Source organism: Lissotriton vulgaris, chromosome 6, assembly GCF_964263255.1.
Source record: "Lissotriton vulgaris chromosome 6, aLisVul1.2, whole genome shotgun sequence".
NCBI lineage: Eukaryota > Metazoa > Chordata > Amphibia > Caudata > Salamandridae > Lissotriton > Lissotriton vulgaris.
Window position 1 is genome coordinate 1,302,031,731 of NC_141694.1, and position 19,620 is coordinate 1,302,051,350.

The window sequence follows — 19,620 nt, forward strand, 5'->3', positions numbered from 1 at the left end:
AATAGCTAGCAGCTCTTTTTCTGCTATTGTGTAATTCCTTTCTGCCAGACTAAGCTTCTTTGACAAATAGGCCACCGGATGTAATTGTCCCGTGAGGTGATTTCTTTGAGACAGGATAGCCCCTATTGCTTCATCTGAAGCGTCGGCTTCAACAATGAAAGGATGTTCTGGTTTAGGGTGTGCCAAGATGGGAGCTGTCGTAAAAGCAGCTTTTAGGGTCTGAAAAGCTCCATCAGTGACTTCAGTCCACTGGAAAGGTACCCCTTTTCTCAACAATCTAGACAAAGGGGCTGCCACCTGAGAGAACTGTGCTATAAATCTGCGATAATAATTAGAAAACCCTAAAAAACTTTGCACTTCCTTGATGCTTGTAGGAACTGGCCACTCTTGCACCGCCTTTACCTTTCTTTCAGACATCTGCAACCCAGAATGTCTCAGCACCACCCCCAAGAATTCCACTTCAGGCACACTGAACTCGCATTTGGAAAGCTTGCAAAACAGTTTGTTATCCCCTAGCTTCTGCAATACCTGAGATACATGAACATGGTGCTGTTTGGTGTTGTCTGAATAGATAAGGATGTCATCTATGTAAACAACAGCGCAAACATGCACAAACTCCATCAGGACGTCATTAAGAAAATACTGAAAGGCCGCAGGGGCATTACACAGCCTAAACGGCATGACAGTATACTCGTATAGGCCATAACGAGTCTTAAAGGCCATCTTCCATTCATCGCCCTCCCTAACCCGGACCAGGTGGTATGCTCCCCTTAAATCAAGTCGTGTGTAAATCCTAGCATCCTTCACCTGATCCAGTAAGACAGAAATTAGGGGTAAAGGGTATCTGTTTCTTACAGTGTTCTTATTTAACACCCTGTAATCGACACACGCTCTCAACTCCCCGTTTGCCTTTTTGATAAAAACAAGGGGGAGGCAGCAGGAGATCTGGAGGGACGGATGAACCCAATGTCTACATAATGATCGATATAATCTCTCAAATGCGCTGTCTCTGGGACAGATAGGGCATACACCCGACAGGAAGGTAGTGTAGCCCCGTCCACCAAATCTATCTTACAATCGTAAGGTCGATGAGGAGGCAGCTGTTCAGCCATACTTTCACTGAACACCTCCTCATACCCCTTATATTGTGGGGGCAAAACTACCATCTTGTCTGCAGCTGTGGCCACTACCAATGGCAGATAAGACACTGCAGCCTTCCCCACACTTGAGGCAACCACATGTTCTCTGCACTCCTCGGACACAAACCGAACCTCCTTAGTTTTCCAATCAATCACCGGATTGTGGTGACTCAACCAGGGCATTCCCAAAATAACCTCATACTGAGGCGCCTCTATTAGGTTCAATTTCAATTCCTCTCTATGGTGATCTTCTGGTATTTTTACTGACAAAACAAGGGTGTCTGTTTGTTCAGTAATCTTTCCCGATTTCAATGGTTTCCCGTCCACGGCTAATACCTCTTCAGGGAAATCTCTGGGCACTCTTTCTAAGGACAAGGCGGTCACCAACCCGCTGTCTATGAAGTTCCCTGTGGCTCCGGAGTCAATCATGACTCTCACCTGATGGGTCTGTATCTGACTCTCCAAGCCCATGGGAAGGAGAATGTGTGTCTCTGTTTCTAACAGCGTCAATACAGTTAACGAAGGGATCTGGAAAGATGGGGAACCCTGTTCTGACTCAGGCTCTACATTTCCTCCTTTATCCATGGTTCCCATTGATGTGATGGCCAACCTTTTACTTCGATTCCATACACCACTTGTCTTTGGCTTGGTAGGGCATTCCCTAACATAGTGACCTTTTTTACCACGATAAAGGCACAGGCCCAAGGCTCGGCGATGTTCCTTTTCTTCTTTGGACAGTGGAGCTTTGACTGCCCCTATCTCCATAGGTTCGGAGTTCTGGTCTGTAGCCGTCACTGCCCTTCGTGGGATATAGTCGGACCGAGAGAACCCCCGATCCCATCGTCTCCTGTCACCCCCTCTATCACTCATCCTTCCATCCAGACGTAAGGTCAGATTTATCATGTCAGCACAGGTAACTGGCTGAGGGTCTATCTGTGCTATGACATCCGTGAGTCCGTCCCTCAACCCTTGATAAAAAAGGGATATCCTCTTTTCCTGTGGCCAAGCAGTTTCAGCTATCAACCTGTTGAAATCTGTCAAGTAGGATATCAGATCCCTCTTTCCCTGTCTCAGTGTCAATAGCTCTCTGTCTGCACTGAAGGAAGTGGCTCGGCGATCGAACACTCGCTCGAACTCTGCCCTAAACACCGTCCAATTGTTCAGCACAGGGTCAACATTGCGCACCAAAGGCACCGCCCAATTTGCCGCATCTCCAATCATATAGGAAATCGCAAAAGCCACTCTCAAAGGGTTGGTTGGAAAGGAGGCCGGTTTGCACGAGAAGTGCATCATAATTTGTGTCAAAAATACCTGAGTCTTAGAGGGATCACCAGAATATCTCTCAGGGCTAGCAAGGGGTATAGGAGGTGGAACAGTAACCTGGATTTGTGAGGGAGAAGCATCAAAGGGGTTTCTACTTAATCTGTCCACCTTTTCTTTTAAGGCAGTGGCCTCCGCCTTGGAAGCAACAAGTTCCTGTTGCACCAACACCAAGGCCTGAAGCACATCCTCTAAGGTAGCCATATGACCCCCACCCGGATCGGGTGTAGCTAAATTCGTGGGCGTGTTATTCTGTCATGTACGCTCCACAGGATCCGGATGTTGATCATAAAGCCCACCTCCAAACGTCACAAACACTCCGATTATTATATCAACAGAGTGTTTGAGCCATTAGGCGAGGGGTAAATACAAAATAATAAACAGGGAAGGAAAGGAGGGGGTCTGCTGGGAAAGGGAGATACCTGAAATGACAAAACATACAGAGATAAGAACACCGTTCATCCGGCACTGTCAACACCTATGTACTTTTCTAACAAACTGAATACCTGTGGATTTAAACAGGAATACGACAATAGGTTTTCTCTGATTCCCCTCTTGGCAGTGATGCTTGTGTCCTATATGAAATACGAATATGGTGAGACCAATATATAACCACAACAGAGGAATTCGAATCTGGTCATATACCGCCTATCCTACCTTCAATATAACATTGCCTTTTTGTATATGGGGTTCCTGAGGTGAGATACCTCCTGAGACACAAGAGAAAAGAGGGAAGCAAGAGTAGAAGCCTTGAAGAAGAAAAGCAGAACACAGTAATGCGTGGGAAGCAAGAACCACAGCACTCCGCTCTGTTAATTCCAATGGCCACTACCAAGTTAGTTATCAATCCACAGTTATCAAAATGAAAATGTCCCAAAGGAAAAGAACTGAATATTGTTGAATAGTATTACACCATACTATTACTATTATTGCACAACATCCTATGAATCCATCTATGGCTTACACGGCAACGCGTAGCTGCGACCGCCACCGCGCTCCGCATGCAATTTTAATAAGTACACACCCTTTAACAAGACTCTTGTTCTGGTGACATGTAGCTGCGACTGCCCCCGTGCACCACCTACTCACAGTAGTCAGGAATAAGGAAAGGTCAAATGCTTTACAATAGATACATGAAGACACGGCGGCGTGTGGTGCTTTCAACCACTTCGCTCCGCTCTTCTAAGATAACACAAAGCCAGGAAGTAACCTTCATAACTCACAAAAGACACGGCAACGTGTGGCGGAATACCACCACGCTCCGCTCCTTCGAAAGACAATCCAAGAATAATGCGCTGTAGTTTCTTCACTACACGCAAAAAGAAAAAACGGCAACGCGTGGCAGCCGCCACCACGCTCCGTTCAATGACGGTTACAGAAGGGCGGAATACCGCTCCTACCTTCTGCCGCTGGTCCCAACGACAGTGCCCAGAACGTTTCCTTGGAACAGCGAGAAGCGTCCTTCTTCTCCACTCGAACCCAAACACTGGAATAACACGCAACAGGAAGCGTGTCATGCAGACTAAAGTAGCCTCAGCCGAGGCTTCTGGGAAATGTAGTTTTTCTAGCCATATTCTGAATTAACGTAATACAGTCCTCCCAGCACAATCATGCAGGCGCTTAGTCAGACCCTGACAAAGGACACAGCTTCAGCTGGCCAGGCCTCTGTTATGGCTTCAGAGCAGAGCGAACACATTCCTCTGACAAGAACCAGTTCTCTCTAGTCAGTAAAGTGCGAAAACAAGTGGAAAGCGAAACATTCCCTTCTCACCTAGAGAAGCTCAGAAAATGGCGACAGCTCAGAAAATGGAGTCACTCAAGCATAAGCCTCTATTCACGCAAAAGAGCAAAAATAGTTTGCAAGATGGCATAGGATCATGCCAAAGCCAATAGCAAGCACTGCCATTAAACAAGATAAAGTCAGAAACAGAAAGGGACATAATCAAACCCTACTTTGTATCTTATTCTTACTAGGCAGGCCTTCACATCACTATATTATGCTAATATGCTACATAAGACTGAGATGGTGATGGGCGACGGTCATTATCAGGTTATTTATCCACATAAATGGCACATTCATTACATTCCACCCATGACAATAGTCTAACACCATCAAACATACAAAAACTTTAAACAGTATGCAAACCATCTCTGGAATAATAGGAAACATAACGTACAGAATGGGCGAAAGCAATTCTAGAACAGAGCATAATAAAAATACTAGGCATACATTGAACACAACAGCATAGTGCAATTAGAAAAGAAATAACTACGAGTGCACTACCCAAGATAGAACAAAGCATACCAAAATCAGGTAACCACCCAAAAAGCCAGTCCTACCACCCTTTATCAAGGTTCTGTTGAATTTCAGATGACAATTTATTCAAAGCTGAATATGAGACTGAATGGATCTACAGTGGTCAGAAAGATTAAAGCAACATAACCCATCAAAATCAGAACAGCCATGATCATGTTTCACCAGCAAATTACAGCAACCCTATTCTGCAAAAATAGCTTGTCGTGCACCACGCATATCAAGCGAAAATTCAGATAAAGCTATTAAGGTGTGGTTAATAGATTTAACCATAAAACAAGCCAATCTACTAATAGTTCTAGCGTCCAGGAATCCCTACAATTGAAGCAGCCAAACTAATATATTCAGATTTAGAAAACAGAATGACATTAGACCACGTCAAAGCCAATAGGCCAAAGTCATAATTCACCTAACCCAGATAACATTATACACTTAATCCCTCAGAGCACATGTGTGCAACATCACCTACAACACTGCACCTCAACATCCCACACCTTCTATTCTTGGCAAGACTATTCTACTGAAAGACAGCAAGATTATTGAACAAAAGAGAAGCAGGCATATGCAAGATCATCCTACATTAAGGCTCGGGTAACATAACACACTAAAATCAGTACAAAATGGTGGTGGTTGAGGGTCATCATAGGGTGTTAGTCCCCAAAAGTGGCTCATTCACTACATTGCACCCCATTACCCTTGATCCTCACTATTCACATACATCAAAAACAAAATCTCTTAACTAAAGGCACAACTATGAATGAAGCACTGCATCTTATAACTGCAAAATTGAATATTGCAAAGCAAATAGAAACTGCACATCATAACTGAAAACCAAACCTATCATTGAAGCACTGCATGTCTCAATTGAAAGCAAAGCTATTTAAAACTACATTTCTAAAGTGAAAGACAAAAAAACTGCAGATCATAATTAAAATCATGCCTACAAAGGAAAAGGCCTCACTTCAGAATCAAAAACACAACTGCTAAAAAGCACATGTTGAAATAGAAACTATGGCGATGAAGTGGCTACACAAAAACATATAAATCAAAGCAAATCATCACTGACTGTGTTTAAAAAACTACGGGCTAGATGTAGGTAATTTTATTTTACCACTTCTTAAATACCGAATTTTACCGATTCGGTATTTAAGAAGTGGTAAAATAGAGGGCGGGGATGTAGGTATTACAGAATCGGTAAATACCGAATCGTTAAGATTCGGTATTTACCGATTCTGTAAATACCGATTCGGTAATGCCCATTGATTCCTATGGGCATTGAAGCCCATAGGAATCAAAGGGCATTACCAAATCGGTATTTACCGATTCGGTAAATACCGATTCCAGCAAGGGTGCAGGGGGTGTCACTTTGACACCCTCTAGCACCCCAAATACAGGCATGTGTGTTATGTGGCACACAGACATGCCCTAAGGGCATATCTGTCTGTCACATGGCATAGGTGTGCATGCACACATGTGCATGCACACCTGGATTCGGTATTTTACCACCCAATTGGATTGGGTGGTAAAATACTGAATCTGAAAGGCCTTTGGGACTCAGAAGAGTCCCACCCTACATCTGGAAGTTACTGAATCGGTAAAAATACCGATTCGGCATTTTACCGATTCGGTAAAGTTACCGAATCGGTAAAATTGGCCCCCTACATTTCAAAAACCCATTTACCGGTCGGTATGGCCGAAATCGGCCGTTACTGGCCAGTAAATGGCCACCTACATCGGGCCCTACATCACATAACTAAAAAACATAGCAAAACATATGATAATCACTGTAGAGCAAGCAAAGACTACATTACCTAAATTCATGTAAAAGCAATAACACAGGTGCATCTAGAAATAGCTCACAGATATCTGGATATATGTTGAATGAATACACACAATCTTTTAAATGCTCCTAATGCCTCTAATGGTTAAACTGGAAATTCTACTGCCAAAGCAGAAAACCTAATATGGATTGTCTGCTCAAAAATAAAAGCAACATCAACAGGTTTTAAACTTCAGTCTCAAGCTCAGAAAATATCTACTCTAATTGCAGCAAAGCATCTCTGTATATAAAAAAGGTTCTTCACTGTGAAAAGAAAAAATGCACAGCCTTCTCTTGGCAGGTTTGAATTCCATGTTGATAAAACAGTTCAAAGTTCCAGCAAAGCACAACCTGTAGTTCTCTCATCTTCACTTTTACATAATCAGTTCCCCTGTGTGAAAGACACACAGTCCTCATGCATGTGAAGTCAGCCTCACATTAAGGAAACCGTTCCAATCGCAGCACACTCTGCTGATACCTCTTCGCTTGGAAAGAAGCAGGCCATCTGTGTAGGACACTGCTCTCCGGCATCCATCTTCATATGTATCTCCTTGACAAGGGAGGACCCACCCAGTCTGGTCAGCCATAGGACATTAGCTAGAGGACATCAGCTTCCATCAGCCCTCAGCCACAGGACATCAGCTTCCATCGGCCACAGGACTTCAGCTGCCATTGTCTGGTCTTGCGATTACTCCAGGCTTGGGAGAGGGGGAGGGGAGGTAAAAGAGAGAGGGAGGGGACCCACTCATACAGGACTGGGCACCACGCAAACCAAGGCGCCACAGTATGATAATCTGAAACAAGAAACAAGCATCACTTTTCTTGCAAAAAATAAAACTTCAATTCAAAAGCACACATTTTCTGTCTTGCATTTCTGAAAGTACAATATTTTCATTTCTGTCTGCATAGCTCTCCTCTAGCTCTGGAGAATTGTCTAAGAATACTACCTATGCTTTAGCCTCTGAATTCTTGGTAAAATCAATTTTTTCTACACAGCAAGAAGGTCTGGGGCAGCCTCTTCACTCACTGCATCCCTCACAGGTGCTGCCCTCCCTTCAGAAAATCTCCGGGATAAAAAAATGTTCCTTGCTCTAGCTAGCCCCTGTAGGAGAGTAGGGTCTGCTTCCTATGGTCACCCCCACTTTGTTCTGTGATTTTCTGGTTTTTCGACTTTAATGTGGCTGTGGGCCTGCTAATCAGACCAACAGCCCAGCTGTTCTCTCTCTAAATTGATTTCATGCACTTTAGGTGCATACCAGATTGGTTACTGGTTCACTCTTGTGAGCCCCTGTGGAGTGTACCATGGGTACCCAGGGCATAGGTGTAACCTATGCCTACCAGTGGCTGCAGCATGTATTGTACCACCCCTGGTTTGCCTTCCAAACTGACACCACAGGTCTGTTCACAAGGGGTAAGGTGGTGTAATCACCCCTTACTTAGATACAGTATACCTATATCTACCTTTACATATAGACACATATACACCTATATGCCACTCCTATGGTAGGCCTAGACAATCCTGGAGACAGAGTGCTTAGTTTTATGTGAGAGGGTGTCCTAGCATGATCTGAGCCCCTCTGCAGCTTTCTGAACCATCTCCTCATAGCTGTTCTATGATATAGACATACCATTTACTCTTAAGTGCATTATAATCTTCGCAATTAATGCTAACTTTGGTTTGGCTTTATCAAAACATGTTGTGTAAGGTGTAAAACACTTCGTAATACTACCCCCCACCAATTTTAGCGCCGGGGGTAGCTTTCCACCCTTCTAGAGGGAAAAAACATGTATGTTACTGCTTTACCTGGTTAAAGTTAAACACAGCCTCAGCATCACAAAATGGATGCTGCTGCCACAGATACAAGTCTGACCACCTGGTGCTGGGGGAAACTCCAGCAAGGGTGGCCTGGACAATAGGTTTCCTTTCCAGGGAGGTGCCAACACCTCCCCAGACCGGGGTTTTGTGTATTGGGGCAAGGAGGGCTGCATTCAGTGTATGCATCTAGACACTGCCTGGGGCACACAAGATGCTCCATGCATAGCCCAGTTCAAACCAGTTGCTGGGGCACTCCAGCCCCAGCTCTGGTGCAAAACTGGACAAAGGGAAAGGGGTGTAACCACCCCCTTCTCAGGTCCACCCATAGGAGGGACCTAGCCAGGTAATCCAGCCCCTTAGCTTAGTATGAGTGTAGGAGCTGTGTCCCCAGGAGATTAGATTATCCTGGAATGAAAATTTGATACAGAACTCTTGGACCTTCAATATTCTATTCTGACTAGACAACGGAAGACATCTCCCTTGTGGTCAAGGAGTGACCACCCTGTTCAAAGAGGCACCAACAGACACATTGCTGGTCTGCAGTTTCAAGGCTTCCGCTGGAACCCAGAGACTCTGCGACTCTAGAACTGGACTTCCAGACTTCTCTGACCCCGTCCCATATCCACAGCAAAGCTGAGACCCGTGGCGGACACGATAGATGTGGGACTGGACATTTTGGACATCCTGCATTTTGCTACCTTCACTCCTTTCCTGAAGCCTCAGTAAGTTGTGCATTGGGGTACGAGAAGCCCCAGCCTCGAGCATCATTTGACCTGAAGACTAGACCCCCACACTCCGTGAGTGTCCCGTGGGCCCCTTTAGATAAAGGTCTATAGCTAAGTCAAATAAACTATACAAACAAATAAATAAGTAAATTTGTAGGAAGACGCCCACTAGTTCACTTCAATTGAATGTGACATAAACATGACATATGTAGCAACACATCATTTCAAGTTGAGTATTATTTTATTTAATAGTTTTGTCATGTTTAGATTAAAGTATATATTTTTTGTGTATTTTTCTTAGTATATAAACAATCATATCAAAAAAGGATTATTTCATTTTACAAAAAGTGCTTAAAAAGACAGCACACACAACTTATAGACAGATGTTAATGGAGGCAAGGCGGTAGTGAGGACTACGAGCGTTTCGGCGTTATCGCCTTCATCAGGTCCCCGTCTTTTTGTTCTGTGTAAGACCAGGCCAATGTGGCCGGACGCCAGTGAGCAGCTAGCGAAGCGAGGCAGCTAAATGATGTTCCTCAAATGTATGTATATTGATGGTGATGAATGATGAGGGCACACTGGTGCAGGCACCTCAGTGTGTTGTACAGTTATATTCCATGAAGAGACTTCTATAGTATTGTCAAATGTTATGCTAAGCAGTTCAGAGGAGAGCAGTTGAGAGCTGCCAAATTACTTAAAAACTGGCCTCTTCAAGAAGAATAAACACCATAACTGAATGTTTACATAGTCGATCCAAATACTCTGATCAAGTTGATGTTTATCCTGGATCCACTAACTCGGATCGTGTTGGTATTTCTCCAGGATTCCGGTACGCCAGCCTTCAGTGGGTTCGAAAGAGCTGTCCCGTGGGCCCCGCCTTTACATTTGTGCTTGACGTGTCTTCCCGGCTCCTTGCCTATTGGCAGTGACCTCCCTAAAGTTGCCATTTTAAATTTGACTTGTGATCCTGGTTGCTACAGGTTTGCCCCAGCTGTTGTGAATGTATCTAGGACCCTAATTAGATATTCCCGATGTATGCCCTTGTGTGGTTATAATAAATCATATCCTTATAAAGGCATAAGAATCGTATCCATATTAAGTCATAGCCAATGCAGTCCAAATACGGCAAGGCTACTCCCATAGACTCCTAGAAAGTACAACGCGTTCTTAAACAAACCAAGCCTCCAGCAGCCCGGGAATTTACCCTGCTTCTGTTTTGATTTGTCCTAGAACTCCTGAGAGTCCCAAAAGAACTGCCAGTTCTTAGTGACGTCTTATGTCCAACCTTACGTCAAACTCGGCACCTTCCAGGTATAAATATACCAGCATCTGCCTTAAGCAAGACACAGTGGTTTGGAGCAGATCGGCTATCTACTTGCCCGACTCCCTGCTGATGCGAGTGCCGAAGAAAGCCTACCCTCCCTGCTGACGCACTGAGAAAGACGCTGTCTTTTCTCCAGCTGAGAAATTCAGCATCAGTGTTTTCCGGTCACCCTTGCTGGTTTCTGGGAGATCGAGTCCTGAGAGAGAGATACAAGACCTCCTTCATTCTATACCTAAGGTGCAGAGCTGATTAGACCAATAGAGAATTCTTGATTCATATTCTTGGCATAAAACTGTAACTCATCTACTCCTTCCCACGTACTAGGCTTAGGTTAGGTACACTGGGGTAGGCGTATCTTAGAAACACCAGTTGAGTATGTTTAGTCATTATTTTATCATTGTATGTATTTTATCCATTTTAAGTATCATGGGCTAGATGTAGGTAATTTTATTTTACCACTTCTTAAATACCAAAGTTTACCGATTCGGTATTTAAGAAGTGGTAAAATAGAGGAGGGGGATGTAGGTATTACAGAATCGGTAAATACCGAATCGTTAAGATTCGGTATTTACCGATTCTGTAAATACCGATTCGGTAATGCCCATTGATTCCTATGGGCATTGAAGCCCATAGGAATCAAAGGGCATTACCGAATCGGTATTTACCGATTCTGTAAATACCGATTCCAGCAAGGGTGCAGGGGGTGTCACTTTGACACCCTCTAGCACCCCAAATACAGGCATGTGTGCCATGTGGCACACAGACATGCCCCAAGGGCATGTCTGTCTGTTACATGGCATAGGTATGCATGCATACATGTGCATGCACACCTGGATTCGGTATTTTACCACCCAATTGGATTGGGTGGTAAAATACCGAATCTGAAAGGCCTGTGGCACTGTAAACTGTGCCACCTACATTTGTAATTACAGAATCGGTATATTTACCGATTCGGTAATTTACTGAATCGGTCATTTTACCCGAATCGGTAAATATACAGATTCTGTAATTTTCAGCCCCCTACATCTGAAAACCCTAATACTGGTCGGAAACGGCCGAAATCGGCCATTTCTGACCGGTATTAAGGCTCCTACATATGGCCCCATATGGCTTAGAAACCATATAAATGCTTTTACAGTATTATTTCATAATACTCTTTTTACTGTACGCACTTTACTTTATGACAAGTATTGCAATTGTGGCAATTCATTTCTCTTGCATGAGAAAGAAGAATGCTCAATAAATAACCCTTTTATTGAAAACGCCCGTCTCTCTATTTCTCTGCATCTCTGTTGAAACGAAGCATGCACGATTGACTGAGTAAAATAGCTATCTCTTGTTTCCGTGACTCTAGAGATATATTCCTTATTGCAGGGGGAACAAGTTGTCATGTGATATGGTTGTCAAAAGCTAATCCCTTCTTGTCTATTCAGGAAAGATAAACGCCTTCTTGTTTACTCGAGAAAGTTTCTAGTGACCTGTGAGCTAGCTGGCACACACAATTAAGTCTAACATATTCAATAGAGACCTAGTCGACCTCAGTCCTACGTCTAAGCTATCGTTTATGTTATTCCAATGCGCAGAGCCTATTGGGAATATAGGAACTACACTACATGGCACCCAACATTTGGTAAGGCGATAATTTAACGCTAGATACTAGAGTAACTCAGTTGTGCTTTTCACACAGACCCCTTTTCCCGCAAAAACTCCAATAGACGCCTGGAGTGGGTGAAAGGTTAATATCCGCCAAAACTTAGTAGGAAGAGATTCCTATGTATTAGTTTTTGGTTTAGTCAACGTTGAAGGATACAGTGTTCCAAAAGTTTGTGCACCTAATCTTTGTTTCCTTGAAACTTGATCTGCAAACTTTCATTAAACAATGTCAACCAACGGCGACAATAATGAAAACGGTGGAGCTGCAGTAGATGCAAATCAACCGGGTTTCGATGTTACAGGGTTTAATGAAAATTAACCGGATGCAATACTCATCCCGGTAAATGTAAGGAAAACCTTAACAATAAATATATTTTTGTGTGAAATCGCCGTGCTGGCACAAATGTCTACTGAGCAAAATGATACCTCTCTTGTGTGGGTGGGGTAAGGGCTTGTGACTGGCAAGAGCCCAAAACATAGGGAATAAGGGTATAGCACTGAGAATTCTATTTTTTTTAAAATACGTTTTTAGCCAATTCTGAATGGGACACCCACACAAGTGAGGTATCATTTTTCTTGGGAGACTCAGGGGAACACTGTGGGGTAGGCCATTTGTGCTGGCATGGTGATTCCACACAAAAATATGTGGAAAAGGTTTTTTTTCCAGCTAAATTTGAGGTTTGCATGGCATTCTGGGTAGAAAAAATTTGGGGGATCCACGCAAGCCATACCTACTTGGACGCCCCCTGGGTGTCTAGTTTTCAGAAATGGTTAGGTTTGGTACTTTCCCAGGATGGCCACTGAGCCTGAGGTCAAAACTCCAGGTCGTACCCTCCCCGAAACCAAGTAGTTTTGTTATAGGTAATTTTGAAGATTCCACGATTGTGGATCCACGTAGATTCCAGAACTTTCCCACACAGAAATTTGAGGTTTGCAGGGGATTCTGGGTAGGAGAATGTTGGGGGACCCATGCAAGCCATACCTCGATGGACTTCTCTGGGTGTCTAGTTTCCAGAAATGTTTTGGTTTGGTAGGTTTCCCTAAAAGGCTGCCAAGCCCCGGGCCAAAGACTCATGGGACCCCCTTTCAAAACCAGGTTGGTTTGTGATAGGTAATTTTGATGTCGCCTCAATAGGTTTTGGGACCTTGCCTGCCCCGGGTCCTTGACCCACCCACGTGAGTGAGATACCATTTTTATCGAGAGACCTGGGGCAACGCTGGGTGGGAGGAAATGTGTAGATTCATGTAGGTTCCAGAACTTTCCCACACAGACATTTAAGGTTTCCAGTGGATTCTGGGTAGGAGAATTTTAGGAAACCCATGCAAGACATACCTCGCTGGACTCCCCTGGTAGTCTAGATTCTAGAAATGTGTGGGTATGGTAGGTTTCCCTAGATGTCCGCCGATCCCCGGCCAAAAAACTCATGGGACCCCCTTGCAAAACCAGGTTGGTTTGTGATAGGTAATTTTGATGTCACCTCAATAGGTTTTGGGCCCTTCCCTGCCATGGGTACTTGGCCCACCCACACAAGTGAGGTACCATTTCTATTGGGATATTTGGAGAAATGCTGGGGGGTTGGAAATGTATTATTACTTTCTTCAGCGTGAACATTTGAGCACAATAATGCAAGGAAAATGTGACAGTCACATTTTGAGGTTTGCAGGATATTGTGGGAAAGATAACTTGTTGGGATCCACAAGAGAGACATCACCATGTACTCCCATGGGTGTTTAGTTTACAACAATATTTACAGTTGGTAGATTTTTCTTAGATGAAATGTACACCTTGGAAGAGAGACACAAAAGACAAAGATTACTGCACAGCCATCTATTCCTCAAGCATGCACACATACTGGTTGGATTTGGCAAAAGGGCGAGTGATGGTTCAGTATAAACATGTTATTAACTAGAGATTTCACAAAAATGAAATGCACGGTCAATAATTGAAAAGACAAAAAACTGAACCAGTGACTCGCAGCTTGTGATCTGTAAAGCCACGACAAGGCACCAGCCGCATTACAGGCAATTCACACACCTTTCATACATGGTACACACAAGACCATTCACACCCTCAGGTAAGAAACCAACACATTACAACATTAACAAAAATGAACAAGGTACACCCTGCTTGACAAAAACAGAAAAGACAAATATTCCTGCACAACCACCTATTCCTCAAGCACACATACATACTGGTTGGATTTGGCATGAGGGTGAGTGATGGTTCAGTATATACAGTTGTATTAACCAGAGTTTTCACAACAATGAAATGCACAGTTAATAATTGAAAGGACAAGAAACTGAACCATTGACTCACAGCTCATGAGCTGTAAAGCCAGAACAAGGCACCAACCTCTTTACAGGCCATTCATATACCTTTCATACGTGTTACACATACAAAACCATTCACACCGCCAGCCACGGTTCCAGCACATTACAACACTCACACCAGCTGACAGCGCCATTAAAGGGCCCATCAATTTCACACGCCCACTTTCCAGACACATCAACCCCACCAGCTCACATATTGCATGGAGTTGCGTTTAGTTAGCAGTGTGTGTAGTGACCAGCAGCAAGTTACTACTCACACACCGCCAGCCAAGCACTAGTCCACCCACACTGCAAGCCAAGCGCAATTCCACCCACACCGCCAGCCAATCGCCAGTCCACGTACACTGCCAGCCAAGCCCCAGTCCACGCACACCACCAGCCAAGCGCCAGTCCATGCACACCACTAACCAAGCGCCAGTCCACACACACCGCCAGCCAAGCGCCAGTCCATGCACACCACCAGCCAAACGCCTGTCCACGCACACCGCCAGCCAAGCACCAGTCCAGACACACTGCCAGTCAAGCACCAGTACACTCACACCACCAGCCAAGTGCCAGCCTACACACACCGCCATAACATTTAGGATTTTTTATACAGAAAAGAAAACACAAAGAAATTGCAAATAGATATAAATCTACTAACACAAAATCTGAATCTAAATACATTACACAAATGCCAACACTGAAACTGAACAAAAAATATAAAACAATAGAGACCAGGCAGTTCACTTTACCGCAAATGGATGCTCCTAAAAATTATTTTGCGTGTTGTACATTCTAAAACAAGCAGGCACACACAGCCCGGGGTTAGAAGGACACTCGGAGCAGTACATACGAGTCTCCTTCCTCGTACCTCTTCGGCAACAGACTCTACATCTCCTACTGGGAAAGCCTTTTGAGGGTGTGGCAGGAATGTGATCAGGAAAGTGGTAATCTTTCAATCCAGCCACATCCTGCGCCACTCCAACTCTAGGAACACTTGCCTGTTCCACTAAAACAAGGCTGCCAATTACAGACTCCTGAAACTGAGCAAAAGTAATCTTTGACTCAGGACAAGAATCCTTGAATACAACAGAACCATTAAAGGTTTCCAAGTGGAAATGATGGATAGCCAACTTCTTATTCTAAATGTAAGCCTTACGAAGAGCAGCATAAGGTTTCAACCTCTGATCTACTCTGTCAACACCACCCATGTGCCTATTAGTCTGAAATGCACACACGTTTGGACGCTTCAGCAATCTGACCCCAAACAGTCACAGGTGAAGTGCTTTCATCATGGATGGTAGTCAGTATGTAGACATCTCTCCTGTCTGAAAACTTCACAGCTAGTAGTTCCTCCCAATGCAATTCACTGCACTGTCCCCGCACAAGCTTTTGACAAACTAGTTTTTTGTGAAACCTTTCGGTTAGAGCGGATTTTGTCACAAGCAACAGTGTCCACTTTGACCAATTCCCTGAACAACTGCACACCAGTGTAAAAACTATATACATATAAATGATGACCTTTGTTAAAAAGTCCTCTACCAAGTTCCCACACAATTTTCTCAGACACTCCAAAAGTGGAGGGACAACCAGAGGGGTTAATTCTGGATTCCTTACCGGCGTACACCCTGAAATTAGAACCATATCCAGTCCTACTGTCACACAGCATGTACAGCTTAATTCCATAGTGTGCCCTCTTACTAGGAATGTATTGCCTAAAAGCCAAGCTGCCCTTGAACAAGACCAAAGACTCATCCACTGTTCTTTCTTTCCCTGGAGCATAGATCTCTGAAAATCGATCTACAAAGTGATCAAGGACAGGCCGAAACTTAAGAAGACGGTCACACGCAGGGTGATCTTGTGGCAATGCTAAGCCATTATCATCAAAATGCAGCATCCGAAGCAGAAGCAAATACCTATCACGACTCATGACTACCGGAAATATAGCTGTTGCCATCAAAAGACTAGTAGACCAATATGAAGCCATTTATGTTTTCCTTAGCAAGCCCATCAAAAAAGTTAAACCCAAGAACTTCTTCATCTCTTCCAGATTTATGGGAGTCCACCCGGTAACTCTAGAGTGGGGCCTAAGGCTGGCACAGTTGTCCCGCAAGAACTGTTCAGCAAACAAATTAGTTTGCTCATAAATCTCTGCCAAAAATACATCGTCCATAAACAACTGAAAAAAAATGTATCAGCAAAATAAACTTCTGTACTCACTCTACACCATGGAACACCAGTAAAGTCTGGCAATGCCGGCTGCACCATGCCTGATGCAACCCAGGGGTCATCACTTCCAACTGGAAGCCTTGCAACCCCAGGCTGCAGCCCAGATGCCTCTTGCTACACCTTCGGCTCAGCAATGCCCTCCTATAAACCAGGCACTTCATCCACACTAAGAGTAGCTTCATCCACACTGAGAGTGGCTTCCTCATCCGATGATTCCATGTGGAGAGAAAACTCACTCCCTGAATCTTCCCCTCCCTCCTCTGCCTCAGATGCAGAGTCAGTCTCTGGACCATGGCCAGAGTAGAATCAAAAAGCATACCAACAACCTGCTGAGTAGTAATACTGTGGCTAGCCATTATCTTTACTAGGAAAGGAGACTGCACAAAAAAGTCAACAACAACCAACAGTGCAAAATAAGCAAGTAAAAAAAATGTGTACCTTTATAACGAAGAGCTATATACTCAAAAACTATACGATTCACTTGCAAGAGACAGCTACACTCACCAGCACCTACTCTGCAGAAACAATGATATCCCACTAGAAAGAAAAAAACAAAACCAATTACTCACACAAGACAACAAAATACACATCGAGCACTCAAACAACAGAAGCCAAACATACTGCTATTATTACACCATTTGCAAAAAACTCATTCATGTAGAGAAATGAAACTCATTTACAGTGTACAAAAGAAATGCTCTTACCAAACACATGTAACTACACAAACAGCAGACCCACAAGTAACAAAACCGGAACCTGGAACAGTCTAAAGAGCAAAAGCCTTGACCCAGAACAAAAAGGGAGCAATAAAGCATTACAATTGCAATTCACCCAATTTTTTTTTACATTATAATACGCTATGTCTCAACCCAAATAGTCAATCTGCCAGATGGGCCTTCAAATAGGGCTGAGAAAAATGGGGGGTGATCTTGCCCAAGGGATTGATCCCAAGGTTGTCGGCCAGGTCCATCTGGTCCCCAGGTGGGGCAGAAAAAATCAGACAGAATCGGCCCCCCCCCTTGCAAAATAAATACATCCCTGGTGCCTAGTAGAGTTTTCTGCCTCCCCCACCTGCCTAGGGCAGAAAGGCAAAAAAAATAAAAAGGGGCAGATCTGTCCCCAGGAGGGGCAGTAAAAACATTAAGCAAATGTTACCTCTTTGGATGCAACCTCCATTACACACAAAACAAATTCCCTGGTGCCTAGTGTGGTTTTCTGCCCCCCAGAAAGGCGAAACAAATGGTCAGATCTTCCCTTAGGGGGCAGAATACACATATAAAAAAATACGCCCCTTGAAAGCTACCCAAGGGGTTGCTTCCAGTTTAATTTTAAAATTAGTCCCTGGTGTCTAGTGGGGTTTTCTGCCACCCATGGGGGAAGAAAGACCACAAAATGGGCCAGGCAGAATACAGATTTAAAAAACTAAATGCCCCCTGCAAGCGACCCTTGCCCAGGGGGTCGCTTTCATTTACATTTTAAAGAACTCCCTGGTGTCTAGTGGGGTATTCTTCCCCCCCTGGGAGCAGAAAGGGCAAATAAAGCAGCTGATCTTCCCCAGGGGGGGCAGAATACACATTACAAAAATATGGCCCCTGGAAGCAACCCTTGCCCAAGGGGTTGCTTCCATTTTATTTTTTAAATTATCCCTGGTTCTAGTGGGCTTTTCTCCCACCCCTGGGGCCAGAAGCACATAAAGTCTTAAAATGAATGTGCCCACTAAGGAAGCGACCCTTGCCCAAGGGGTTGCTCCCATTTTATTTATTAAATATCTCTGGATCTAGTGGGCTTATCTGCCACCTCTAGGGCCAGAAACACAAAAAAACACAGGTGGTCTGTCCCCGGGGGGCAGAAAAGTCTTAAAATTAATGTGCTCCGTAAAGAAGCGACCCTTGCCAAAGGGGTCACTTATATTAAATAAATAAAGAAGTCCCTGGTGTCTAGTGGGATATTCTGCCCCCCCGGGGGCAGAAAGGGCAAATAAACCAGCTTATTTTCCCCAGGGGGGGCAGAATACACATTTAAAAAAAATATGGCCTCTGGAAGCAACCCTTGCCCAAGGAGTTGCTTCCATTTATTTGTTTATATATCTCTGGATCTAGTGGGCTTTTCTGCCCCCCCCCCGGGGCCACAAACGTCCAAACATTCGGACGATCTTTCCCCTGGGGGGACAGAAAAGACTTACAATAATATTGACCCCTAAGGAAACGAACCTTGCCCAAGGGGTCGCTTTACACACACAAAAAATCCCTGGTGTCTAGTGGGGGCATTCCTGCTGCATGATTGTGATGCTGTGTGCGATCGTACAGCAGGAATACCTTGCATTGAGACATCAGGGGGGAGGAAACATTCTATCCTCTCCCCAATGCCTCAATGTGACCAGATCTGCCCCCCCCCCCGCCCCACCGGAGCCCAAAACTCACATCCTCCTCTCCTGGACGCCTGGAAACAAATGGTTTAACCCCTTCAGTGCTCATGATGGAGCAGTCCCGTCATGACCCACGGTTGGCGTGAGCTCATGACGGAACCGCTATGTTATGGCACCCACCCATGGGGAATGCACTGGTGCTCCCCCCAGTGGCAGGCCATTATCATACCACAAAGGGGGATGGCAGTGGAAGAGCTTCCTCTGAAACCCCGACCACTCCTCGGCGATCTTTTGATGTCAGGGAGCACAGCGCACGCCAACATCAACAAGAAGCGCTGACATCACAGGATAATAATCCATCTGCTATATGATGATGATTACATTATTAGAATAAGCTTCGTATTAACTTCCCATTATGATTTTCACCCTGCAGTAAATTTATAGAAAACATCTAAAATGGAAAATAAATGTTTGAGGTAAGTAACTTTTTTCTAAGACAACAACGTTAGTGCTTAAGACCAAGGTCTATTGACTAGTTGTATTTTGTTTGTTTTGTTTTCAGTTTGGAGGTAATTGCTTCCTTTGTTTTTTTCACCTTGTGTG

The 19,620-nt window shown here is 44.3% G+C and overlaps 1 protein-coding gene across 2 annotated transcripts in view; it reads left to right on the plus strand.

Annotated features, from left to right (window-relative positions):
• LOC147708819 (MFS-type transporter SLC18B1-like) overlaps positions 1–19,620 on the plus strand; it is an 886,944-nt gene that overhangs the window by 345,119 nt on the left and 522,205 nt on the right. The window lies entirely within an intron of this gene.